The sequence below is a fragment of the Quercus robur genome, chromosome 2 (assembly GCF_932294415.1).
Source record: "Quercus robur chromosome 2, dhQueRobu3.1, whole genome shotgun sequence".
Lineage (NCBI taxonomy): Eukaryota > Viridiplantae > Streptophyta > Magnoliopsida > Fagales > Fagaceae > Quercus > Quercus robur.
The window spans coordinates 66,422,820-66,437,099 of NC_065535.1; positions in this window are offsets into that span (position 1 = coordinate 66,422,820).

Sequence of the window (14,280 nt, forward strand, 5' to 3'; positions counted from 1 at the left end):
TCTAAACTGGCATTGGTTTTCTGGTAATGTCTAGGCCGTTAGCAAAGGTTGATGTATGGTTTCTCGTAAGGTAAAATTTTTGTAACATCTGAAAACTTAAAAGACAGGCATGTCTCCTAGAAACTTCCTTCTACCTCCTTCTTTGAGGCCTGTATTAGAAGCACTTGATGGTTACTTGCTTCTTTTTCTCTATGGGCACCCATTAATAGGACCCATCTATGACTCATGGATGCTTATATGGTCAGACATTTTCCAGTTTTCAAATGGAAAGCAACTTTTTGTTGATGGGCACCAATTGCTTCTTTTTCTCTATGTTCAAATCTCAAAATGATTATTGACGGAATATTCGTGTGCCACTGTGATGCAAACCTCATGGTTCACATAGGCTGATATTAACATTATGCTTCTGAATTACAATGAATGTTGAAAATAAATTTTTACTTTGTTTTTGTTAGTTATAATTGATGAACTCCTTAGTCAATGCAAATGATAAACAACATGACAATTATGAGAACAACTGTGTTTATTGTATGAACTCTGTTCATGGTCACAAGCAGCTTACACTAATGCCTCATGTTGAACACCATAGATTATTGGTTGACTCAACCACTAACAAGACGTTACTAGGATAATGCATGCCTATCACGGATCATGGAGCAGATAGATCTTGCCCACACTTTAGAATAAATTATCAAAATTGTTGTCAACCATATATATATATATATATATATATAAAGGAAGTATAATGACAAGATAAAAGAAATATTAGAGCAAAATTATATCTGAATTATTTGTTCTATTTAGTGGTCATTTACGGTGTCATATTATTTCTAATTTTGAATCATATCTTTTTTTGCTTTCAGTATTTCTCTGTTTCTATTTATATACTAGTCGCAAATCCACGCAATACATAGAAATATACAACTATTTTGTAACGTGATATAATGTATAATGTATGATTTATTCTATAAAACGTCCGGAAATATTATTTCTAAAATTATTTTTCATCTCTCCATCTCTACAATTAAAAAAAAAAAAAAAACTTAGGTGCATTTGATTGATATTATTCCATTATTATTTATTTATTTTTTGAGATAAAAGATAGAAATAGTATTCTTTTTTCTAGTGATCTATATTATTCAAAATTATGTATAGTGTGTTAAGAAGATTATCATGATAACCAAACCTTATCACAAATTTACAATTGATATTACTCAAATAATTTATAGAGATATTCAAATATATAATCATCTCACATCTAAAATATCTAAAAATTAACTCAAACCAAAACTATAAGAGGGATAGAGAGTACATGTGATAAATAACTCAAAAAACACACCACCAAAGTGTATCATCCAAAAGTAGAGATACAAAAAAAAGCAAAAAAATTCATCAATCTAAAATAGAGTTGCAAGAAAGAATTAATGAGAGAGAGAGAGAGAGAGTATTCACCTTTTTGTGTGAGCAAAATATGGATTGAATGGAATAGAAAATAACAAATTTTTATAGTAAAAAAAAAAAAAATTGGGGAGAAGAAGAGTCAAAATAAAATGAAGATGAAGAGATGAGGAAATTGTAAGGTTAAGGTACAGAGTAGTAGAGAGATAAAAAGATAAAAATAAGTAAATATTGGAGAAGTTGTAATTGTAAAGTGGCAAATTAATAAGGAGAAAAATAATTAAAAAATAGAGAAAATATTGAAAATAAGTTGATGATGTGGCGTTGACATGGCTTAACATGAGTGTAGTAACAGTAAACTCTACGCTTCAGCTTTTAGATATATATATATATATATATATATATATATATAAAATTAGTGATTTAGGCATTAACTCTTCTTATTTGAGTGTGTGTATATATATATATATATATATATATATTCATAGTAGTGTCATTATTGCTCTCTAGAAATTAGTGATTTAGGCATTAACTCTTCTTATTAAAAGAAAAATAAAAAGACCATCACACACCCTTGGTGCAGTGGTCACTTTACAAGTATAAATGTTTGTGAGGTGTTGGGGGGGGCAAGGGCTGGGGTTCAAGTCTCCAAAAGGGAGTTTCACACACATATACACTTAGATTATGTTAGAGTATAAATTCTATATTGTATTAAAAAAATAAAAAAAAGCCATAGCTTTAACTCCCTTTTTTTTTTCCCCTTCCATATCATCATCTTCTAAGTTTGAATTTTGACTTTTATTTTGAAAAGACTAACACTCCCTTGTTAGTTGAGCATAAGCCAAGAATTTTGATTTTACACTTGTTTTTAATTTTTCCCCAAACATCTAGAATGCGATGAATTGACTTCAACAATTTTGCTTATTATATATTAAAACAGTAATAGTTTTCTTGTATCAATGAAGCTATGATATCCTGAATTGTATTTATTTGTGTGTGGATTTGGATTATGACAGTGTTGTAAGGGGTTTTATACTTGTATTAACTATTAAGTTGATTTGGTATGTATAAATGATAACAAGTCATATCCAGATTGTATCCCAAAAGTATGTGTCATAGTTAGAGTTCCCCTGTACTTTTGGGATATAACCTAGATATGACCTATATGTTCCTAAAGTCGTGATAAAAACCTACATTAAATCAAACTCCGAAAGGCAAAAAGTTTTTTGGAACATTGCTAAGGGAAAAATAATGGTATGTATAAATGATAACAAGTCATATATATATGCTGTGGTTTTTTTTTATTTTTATTTTTCCTTAATAAGAAGACTTAATACCTAAATCACTAATTTCTAGGGAATAATAATGACACTACTATGAGTATTTTTTGATTTTTAGATCTAATAGTAATTAATAGTTCACAAAATGTGTATTTCTTGTGAAGTTACACTAAGTGTAACTTGAATCCAACTCTATATATATAATTTAATAAAAGGATTTGATATCAAATACACTTCAATAAAACAATGCCATGTCTGATTTTTTTCAATTAAAAGAAAGAGACTAATACACAAAATCACAGTCCCATTAAAAATTATATTAAAAAAAATAATTCAAATATTAAAAAAAAGAGACATGGACATAGAACAAAAAAAGAAAAGAAAAGAAAAAAAGCAACCAGAGATGCTGATGGAGACCGGAAGAACCAGCCAGAGTGGCCGCCTTTATGCTAGGAGCCTAGGACAAGCCATACGGAGATTCTAGATATATATATATATATATATATATATATATATTTATATAAATTTTTTATTTTATGAATATCTAGAGATATCATAAAATCATTGTCTGCAGACGTTTGATGAGCAGGTTTCAACAAATTCCGGCAAGCAAATCAATGTGCTGGTGGTTTTGTTAGGAAGAGTGTAAGGATGACTGCTGATTTCTTTATTTATTATAGTTCACTTGTAGACATTTTAGATGTTTTTGAGGGGGACCTCAATGAGATGTGTAAGCTTTGTTTTGTTAGTTAGTTTTAATTCTATCGTCTTTTCATTAAAAAAAAAAAAAAAATCATTGTCAAAGTTAACTTATTTCTACTTTCTAGAGATACTGAAAATTCCTGCAGATTATGTGATATGATGCCATTCGGGGATGTAGCTAGCTTTGGACTAGAGGGCAATGGCCCCCATAATTTTTTTTTAAAAAAAATTATTTTATATATATATGTATTAATTTTAGTAATTTTATTCTATAAAATTACATTTTTTTTCCCTTAAACAAAATTATTGATTTTTTAAAGAGTAATGCTATACTTACAAATGTTTTTACAAATTGTTTTGGTAGCAAATTCTTATTGGTTCGTATATGGACTCACCACTCACATAATTTTTTTACTTACTAGTAACCACTTATTACATCAATAATTTATAAAAAAAAAAAGTTTGTAGCATTAGTAGTTTCCTAATTTTAGTGACTATAAAAAAATTTATAGATCTAAAATCTAAAACAAAATATACAAGCCCAAAAAAAAAAAATAGCTCAACAACAAAAATTACCAATAGTAAAACTTATAAAAAAAAAAATTAAGCTCAGTTAACCAATTTTATTTAAAATAAGCAACCCTGTCATTTAAAAAATCATAAACAATAATGTAAGGATCCAATTTGGTATCCCAGCCCAAGGTGTGAATGGACTTAGGTCCAAAAAGCCCAAAACAATGAATTTGTAGAGAATGGGTTAGAACATTGGGCTTTAGTTATCCAAACATCAAGTTAGGTAGGTTTGATGACAAAAGAATGAAGATACACAAGTGTAAACTGAAGAAAAATGTCCTCGGTGAAATTCGAGGATACGGATTCTTATAAAAAGTTCTTAGGTAATGTTACAAGTCTAATTCTAGAATGCTACAATTATATTTTTTCAAATTTTCCCGATCCCCCTATCTTATTGCCTCCTTCTTTTATACTGTCTTTCCTTTTCATATCCACCCTCCATGTGCTTGCCAGATGGTCGGTGTGGATAATTATCCCATCAGCACTCCCCATAAGTCCTTATGTAGTAGCTGTAAGGCTGAAATACACTGTTTAGGTATCACTTCTACATTAATGCGGTCAGGGAGTTAGCTGCAGTGCATTTAATGCGGAGGTAGTAGCTTTCTCTTTAGATATTTTAGGACATCTCCCTATCCTGAGTTCTCGTAATGCTTACCACATCAACTGGGTGTTTCTGTGACATTTTTTCGAACGACAAGCCACCCCTACGGACCTCGGCCTCGGTTAGCCGAGGAAGCTCTTATCCTTGGCACAACTTCCAGGGTAGTTATGATCTCCACTGACTTCTCCTTTTACCAAAATGGACTCTTTTGAGAGTGTTTACCCCTTCCTCAAACGCCTTCAATCCTCGGTTTGGGCCTTAGGCCCATGATACACATAAATGATGGGCCCCGGGGCCCAACATCCCTACAAATAATAATTTTGTTCTTACCAAACAAATAATAATTTTGTTCTTTCCAAAAAAAAAAAAAAAAAAGACATAACAAACTTTAGCAGCTAAGTAGTAGCAGAGTTAAAGGTTGAAACTGTTACACATGACTAACAGTAAAACCGCCCCCCTTAACTCAAAGTTCTGGCTACGTTTCTGATGCCATTCAACAATGGCAACTGCTTATTGGAGTTCAAGGCCAATGCAAAGCAGCATCCATCAAATTCCATTTGGCCATGAAAGTTGTTCTTTAGATACATGATAATTAACATCTAAATCATAGAGCTAACTTTTAATTCCATAACAAAGCCAGCAAGTTGCTAATGAATTCAATTCTTTAATTTGTCTCTATCTTTTTGAGTAGACTTGAAGTTGCTAATGAAAATCTGTAAAGCCAAGAACAACTTAAAATTTGAGATAGGGTTACATATGCCTGTAAATAAGCCAAGAAGAACTAAAATTAGTACTCTATGAAAGAGTGATATAATAATTACTACAAATTTTACAAATTGGTAATAAATTTTAACATTTTTCATTAAAACTTCGACTCATGAAATTTGGTGGAGGAATGTGCTAGACAACACACAAATGTGGGCTTAAACGTACCAGATGGGCCTAAGGGCTGGTTTTAAATAATTAGGCCTGTCCAAATTTTGGGCCATCTCCATTGGAGAAAATTGAATTGGTAATGGCCATGGGTTGGCTGCTAAGACGTTGAGGAAGTTGTTGTAAGCCGTGGTTTTTTTGTCTTCAAAAAATTCACCATAAGAAATATTATATTTATAACAAATTCTAAGTGGCAAATTACTATTAGCTATTATTAGTGAGTAAAAGAGTAATTTCAGTAATAGATTCAAAATAGAATTTAGAATTTATTGTAAAATTATTATGAAAATGTAGGGACACGATTGTTTAACGGTCCAAGAATGACGTTGGGCTCGTATAAAAAAGATCCCTCACAATATGATTTGTAGAGAGTGGGCTTAAAAGGCTTGCCCTTGATCACGGGGCGGTGGTCCGGTCCGGATTTTAGAGGGATTCATGTAAGAAAAGGTTCAGCCTGAACATCCAAGCCCTACAGCTTTGTAGCCTGAGGGATTGGACTCCTCGGACTTAGTCCGAGGAGCATTAAGTTCTTTTCCCGGTTACCCGGCGGTAGGTTTTTTGTGGTGTGCATACATTGTTAAGGTGTTTTCACCCCTGGAATCCTTTTCCTGGAGGTGGGATGGTAGGCTCTATTTTATGGCCATTTTTCCCAGCCCCCTTCTCCAGATTACTTACCTTTTCTTTTATACTAGCTTACGTTCGTTATCCTTCGTCCACGTGTAGGGTCAACCTTTCCAAGACTGATATTTGTCCCGTCAGTCTAATCCCAGAATCGTTGGGGGTGGTCGAAAAAGCCGAAGAATCCGGTTCTGTTGGGTGCAGAGTCTTATCTGGGAAGGGTAATAAGGGCAGTTTTCCCGAGATATTTTAGATTTTCCTTCAAGTTTGTTCCTATACCGCTTTTGCCCCTCTTCTTGGTGGAACTTTGGGTCTGCCGAGGATTGGACTGTCCTCGGCTGCATCCCTGGGCCATTTTGTGCTTTATATTTTTGAGCTTGGGCCATAGCCTTCTTCGGCTTGGGCCTTTGGACTCCCCTTGAGCAAGTGGGCCTGGCCCATAAATTATTGGGCCCCACAGAAAATATCATAAAGTATTTTTCACTAAGCTAATGGAGTAGTTCATTTTGGTGATGACTATAAGGTCAAAGAACAAAGATTTTGCCTTCTTTCAGCTTACCACCCCCTCTAATGGCTATTGGCTAGTCTAAAACTCAAAACGTTTCTCTCTCTCTCTCTCCCTTTTAATTTTTCTTTTTGAGTCGTCTCAAAATTACTGAAACAGTTTAAGAGTTGAGCTTAATTTTCTATTACAAAATTTTCTTCAAAAAACAAATAAGCAAATATTTTATAAAAATAGTGAATGACATCGTAGGAAGATGATTAAGTCATTATTATTTTTTACTTATATTTGTACTGTTTCAGATATTACAATAAAAATGGAATAGTTTATTGATCGTAGCCAAAGCATCTAAGACCTATTTTTGGTAAGTTCTACTTCTATATACACCAATTAGATTTTGAATCTAGAGCCTCCAAGCTTTAGCATCTAATAACTCTTTAAAACATTTTTTTAGCCAAATTAAAGAGCACCACAGTTAAGAATCATTCCAAATCCGATTATCTAACGCTATTCAAATAATTCTCACCAAGTTTGAAAATCATTGTAGCATTTTGTAAAACTTTTCTTTTCTCTTTTTTTTTATTCAAACTTTCTTTCTCTCTTCTCATTCTTTTTTATAATTCAATTATTACACAAAGTGGGGGAATGCGAATTTAAACAATGATTTTCTTCATAAAGAAGACCAAATAGTGTCACAAATCTACAAGGCTCTTGCCCTCTCTTATCTTTCTATTCTTTAAAATAAGAATTTATAATGAACATTATAATTAGAGGTATAGGAAGATGAAGGGTGTGATGTAGGCTGTATTTTAAAAATGGGTAGCTAGACTTTTCATCAAAACTTGTTTAAAATATGTAAAATTGAATGTGACTTCTCTCACAATTCACTTTGTTTTTATTATGGAATGAGTTGTGTGATTTGAATACGCTCTGTTTGTTTCAGCAATGATGTTTTCTAGAAAATAAGTCATTTTTCAAAAATTATTTTCTATAAAACTATCTCATTTTCCAATGTTTGGTAGCAATTTTAAATGAGTTAAAAAACAATTTCCTAACTTCCCTTATTTAGTTTGCTGTGAGATAAAGTTGTTTTCCAAAAATTTAATGGAAAACAATGTCTAAAAATAAGCCATACTTTTTATATTGGCCAAATTTTGGAATATAATTTTTTTTTTCCAGCTGCCATCCTACTCTTTATTTTGTAATACATCTCATTAAATTATTTTAAATAATTTTTCTTAAGTTTTTTTACCCCACAATCCTCCCATTTTTTTTCCATCCCTTCAGTTTCAATCTCGCCACCCCGCTTTTGTTAGCCTTTTCCTCCAATCGCCGTGGAGTCGGAATTAACTGAGTTAAAATTCAAATCTAAATAGAACAAATTCTAGAAGGATCTAGAAGGGAGATAGATTGGATCGATCGGATCAGAGGTGAATAAAAAAGAAAAAAGAAAAAAAGATTATAAGGATTTATGGAGCAAAATTAAAAGTTTAAATTTGCAAGAGCATTTGACATGATTGTAGGCAGAATAGATCTAGAGGCCAATATTAGCAACATGGTTGAGGTGCACCTTCATGAGGCTTGTAGGGACACGATTTTAGTTGACCCGATCCTTGTTGGTCAAGTCTTGGCCCAAAAAGTCCCACACAATGAATTTCTGTAGAGAATGGGCTAAAGAACTTGGTTCCAATTGGCTTATTCGGTTTGTTGCATGGACTCAGGAGACACAGAAACAAGAACAAAAGGAGGTAACAGTGAAAAGAGATCCTTCTCAGATGATATGGTCTCCAACTTGATTAACGGGCACAGATTCATGCAAATAAAACCTCTACAATGTTCTCTCCTCCCTCCCCTTCTGTTTTTCTCGCCCCTTTCTCTTGGGGGACTTTTACATATTATATAGACCCTCTTCTATCATCTGGGTTTTACACTTGTTGATCATCCAAACCTCCATTTGAGCACCTGTCACATCAGACACCCTTATCAGTTCTTTGTGAGTTGCAGTGACCAAGGTGACACTGTTCAGGGGTCTTCTCCTTATTAATGCGGCCAGGAGAGTAGCTATGGTGCATTGAATGTGGTGGTGGCAGCCTTTGCTGAGATATTTTGGGTTTCCTTTCTTTTTACGTGCTTGGAAGGGAGACTACAGTAGCTGGGATGCACTTTTGATCCGGATTTTAATTTGGAACGTCCGAGGAGGAATGACTCCTCGGACGTGTTCTCTTTACCCCTGCGGGCCTGGATAGGGATTCTGGGCCACGACGTCTCCTCGGACAGATGGGTCCTCGGACGGGCTCAGGGCCCAGCCAGCCTATTATTCTGGGCTGATCCCCACAAGGCTTTTCAAGTCATACCATCCTTCTCCCCTATTATATTTACTAATAAATTATCAAAAAAGAAAAAAAAAAGAGTAAATTTTATTAATACGAGAGAATGCATCCCCAAATTTAAATTGCTCCATTTCAAAGCAAATGTCGAGTATTGTTCTCCTCATTGTCATTGCTAACATTTAGATTGCTCCTATTTATTTGTTATTTTTGTTTTTTTGTTAATCTCTCTGTATATAATCCATCTAATCCTTATTTAATTTTAATTTGATTACAATCTAAATTCTTCATCTAATCCTTATTTTTTACTTATAGTGTATTATAAAAAAAGCAACAACTTTCTTATTTTTTTTAATTACTAAACTACACACTCTAATGCATCTTTAATTGCAATTTTTTTTTTTTAGGTTTTTAGATTTAAATATATATATATATATATATATATAAAATTTTTCTTCTCCTATAATTTCTAAGTTGATAAAAATTTTAATTTGATTACAATCCAAATTCTTCATCTAATCCATTTAACAAACAAGTTTAAGTTTAAGTAAGACTCTTATTCTATTTGTTCTTATCGACTTATTTGGATAAAGTAACAATAAATATTGTATTAATTTTTTTATAAAGTACCAATTTTACTTTTAGCCTAATTTAAACATTAATTGTTGTTTTTTTTGTGTGTGGATAAAATATCAAATGATAGCTAAAACGTATTAACATTAATGTAAACTTAATTAAAAAATATATATAATTTAGGTAAAAAAAATTAGAATAAAGTAACCCAAAAAAAACTAATATATATATTTTAAATAATGACAAATTTTGAAATAAAAAAATGACAAATTCAAATCCACGTAAGTTTGAAGAAAAGCTTACAAATTTTGTTTCATGATATTGAAAAAAAAAAAAAATACAAAAAAAAGAATAAATCATCTTATGCATACAAACATATTCATTGCATTCTTTTAATAAGTTATTACTTATATATATATATATGTGTGTGTGTGTGTGTGTGCATTTCAAAATACCTTAGTTTCACAGAATATGAATTTATTATATAACTTAAAAGTAAAATATTTAATTATTTTTATTATCTATTCTATTATATAATTTTAAGTGAATTAATTAAAAAAACTATTTACATATGAATTTTGATTAAGCCGTGTATCGCACGGGTATAATACTAATATATATATATATATATATATATATGTAAGGACTCGATTTGTGACGACCCCAAAATGATGTTGGATTCGCACATTAAGGGCCCAAACAATATAATTTGTAGAGCGTGGGTTTGAAAGGTTAGGCCTTGGTCACCAGACGGTAGTTAGTCATGGTACTCATACAGAAATGAACCATGTTTGCTCGAGAAGTCTTTCTCTTCGGTACGGCCTGAGAGGCTCTGGTTCTTGGCCTTTTTTCCCAGCCTCCTTCTTTGGATTGCTTACCTCTCTTTTTATATTAGCCTTTACTCTTCCTCCATCGTCCATGTATAAGTTCAGCTTTCCAGGGTTGATACTTGTCTCATCAGCCCATACCCAAAGTGGTTAGGGGTGGTTGTAAAGGCTGAAAAGCATTGCTTTGTCTAGCGCAGAGTATTTAATTGCAGAAATGACAGCCTTTCCTTTGTTCTTTGTCGCCAATTTGTCCGGGGGTCCTTTCTCCATCAACGTGGATGTGTTCGGTTTTTCCCTAAACTGTTCCTATACCGTTCTTGCCCTTTCTTTTAGGAGTGCTTTGGGATGCCGAGGACAGAATCATCATCGGCTATGTCTCAAGGCTATTTGGACTTTCATTATATGTCCTCGGCAATGCCCCTCCTCGGCTCGGGCCTTAGGCCCTAATGTAAAGTGGGCCAGGGTCACAAATTCTTTGGCCCCACAATATATATATATATATATATAAAACCAAAGCCTTTGGAGCTCCCACAATTTTCCATGTCACCAATATTTTCTTTTTCTTTTTATTTTTATTTTAGGTTTTATATCTTATATATTTATTATTTCTCTTTAACGTGTAATTATCTTATCAAGTGTTACAATAGTTTAGTTTAAGAAAACTCTATTAGATATATGTTTCAAGTGCTTGAAAATTCTACTTCAACTAAAATTCTATAACAAAAATTTCAACTAATTTTAACCCTTGCCAAGGTTGAAACCCTTCATACTCACTCAAATTTTCACAAAGAAAACACACACAACAATTTGAAGATTTTGCAAAGAGGGTATGGGACTTCATGAGACCACTTTGTAACGTTGCATCCATAGAGTTGCTCAAAGTAAATGTAGAGGTAAGGACATGTTGCCATCTTTCATGCTCTAACTCTCTATGATTACTACTTTATAATATTGTTATTGTTGTGACTTGTGAGTGAGTTTATTAGTATGAAAAATCTACATGTGAAAATTTTAATTGTAATTTTTTTTACGATTAAAACATTAGATTTAATCGTATTTTTTATTTAATAATTAACAATTTCATCAATCAAATTTTCTTTAATGTTGGTCTAATTTGTACTACTATGTATGTTATATATAGAACCCTCATATGATCATGGAAAAACCACTCTATAAAAAAAATTGTCATCAATAGCAAGAAGAAGAGCTTATTCTTGACCATCAAAACCACAAATTTCTAGTCATCAATAATATGAATGTTGTGATATAGTCCATAGGTATTTTTTAAAAAAAAGGAGAAGTATAGTCCATATGGGAATGGTTTAGATGTTTCCTACTTGATTTTGGAATCTCAGATTGATTAGTAAAATAATATGGAGTGAGAAGGTGCATTATTCATATTAAAAGTGGCAATTCACATTGATAAGAAACTAAATAAGAACGTGTACTGACCTCTATACATATGGTGGTGGTGGTATAGCGTTGGTATATGTGAGGGTTAGCAGATAAAGTTTTGTCTTTTTTATTTATTTAAAATATGCATCATACTTTATTGATACCTATACAATCCCTATAGGAAATTATTCAAATTCTACTACAATTTATTTGTTAATATCCTATCAAATTTTTTTTTGGGATAAATAATAAAACAAAAGCAGCCGCCACCGCCCACCATTATGGTCTTTTTAAAAAAAAAAAAAAAATTAAAATATGCATCCTACTTGGTTGATATCTATACAATACTTATGGGAAACTATTCAAATTCTACTACAATTTATTTGTTCATATCCTATCAATTTTTTTTTTTTGGATAAGTAATAAAACAAAAGCAGTCACTGCTCACCATTACGGTATTTTTTATATTTTATATTTTATTTTATTTTATTTATTTAAATTTAAAATATGCATTCTACTTGGTTGATACCTATACAATACCTATGGGAAACTATTTTATATTATAAAATGATTTTTCTATTAACTTTTAATTAATATTTTTTTCATATAGGACTCTCTATTTATTTTTTTAAAATATATTTGATTTTAAATTTAACTATCTCGTACATCGCACGGGTTAGCAGCTAGTTATTATTATTATTATTATTTTTTGTAGATTTTTGTCTCATTGGTCTGATTTTATAAATTGGAAATTGATTATGGGCTGAAGCAAACCTGCGCAACCGATTTATTTATTTATTCAGTGGTCCAAATATGATTCTTAAAAAAAAAAAAAAAAATCAGTGGTCCAAATAGACAAGTACCCTTCTCCCAATATTTAAAAAAAAAAAAAAAAAAAAAAAAAAAAGAGACCATTTTTGGACAAAAAGTAAAGACCCTGTGATTGTCATTAGTTTGTTTTGTTTTGTTTATAAACAATTTTATAAAGTTTTGTATTGTTTTTATGTTTTGTTTTTAATTTGACATTATTTATGCCGGCTTTAAACAATTAAATAGATCTGCTAAATTCAAATAAGGTGTGTCCTTTTTGGAGATTGCTTGGATACGGAAGATATTTCGTTGATTTGTGAGTGTTTTGGAATCGTTTCCTTTGTTAGTGTAACTTTGTAACTGTGATGCCTTAGCCCTTGTCGGTTTTGTTAAAGAGAATGAGGAGAGCATTTAGCTAGAAGAATATCTCTCATTTCTCACTTTTATCGTCAAAATTGATTCTGAATAAACGAAAGTTACTATCGTTTCTACTAAAAAAAAGGAACAAATTAAACTTAGCGCTTATTTGGTTGAGAGAGAGAGGGAGGGTAATTTTGGTGGGACCTAATTGTTTTTTACCCAAGCCTTTGGGGTGATTATTTTACCGACTTCTTGAATTGGAGAGAGGAGAGTAAATGAGGAGAAGGAAGGCTTAACTGAGAATTTACTCATCTGTCCCTCTTCTCCCTTCCAGCGTTAGTTCTTTTTTTTGGTTGCTAACTATTAATTTTTTATTATTATTTTATTTTATGTAATGGGGATATGAGAGTGAATGTAATTTTACAAAGTTACAAACTACATTTTTTATCTTCTCACTTTTATTTTCAACCAAACAAAAAGAGTTTTCTATCACTCTACTTTTCTATCTTACCAACCAAACACAAATGAGATAAAACTAAAATTTTTTTATCCCTATTTTTCCATCCCCCAACCAAATGAGCCTAAGTTACATTATTATAAATCTAGTACATTAGGTTTCCTAATTAAGTTCAAATACATGGTTGTATAGACAAAACGCAAAACCTGGCTGTTTTGCAAAGACAATTAACTTTAATACAACTATGTCTTTAAATTGAATTAGAACATCTATCGTAAAAAACACGCACATTTAATAAGAACATCTATTGTTCTATTGTATTGCATCTAAAGTACTACACGTAAATTTTGGTCTATCTGGAGAGGGGAGATGTAGATGTAGATGTAGAGAGACCGAAATTGGGCACCGGAAACATGGAATAGTTATGCAGTGGAGTGTGGATTTTCTCTCCTATGACGTAGAATTGGTGAAAATTGTGGAAATGGAATAGATCTTTGAAAAGGAGAGATTGAAGGGGCAGTTGAGCTCAAAGAATGAGCTCTTGCCAACTAACACAGAAAATGTGGCATGTGATTATTTGACGTTTCAAAACTTGTTTGAAAAATCCAAGCAAAGCTTTCCTTTTCAAATTTACTATGAAGAAGAAGAATAAGGGGCTGCGCAGACCTAACCAAAATTATTTGAGGTCTTAATCTGCAGGCCTCCTTTTCAAGATTCAAACCCACATGCCCTCATCAACTTTTCCTCTTTCCCCAAAATTTAGAAAAAACCCACGTGTCCCTTTCTCTTTTTAAGAAATTGGCTCAATGCATCCCATTAGCAAATGTGTGGATACAAAAAATTAGATAGATATCTTGTATTCGATAGAAATGGTCTGTACTGTTATAGGCAAGTAGCCAATACTTTGGCCTCTGTGGCCAGTAT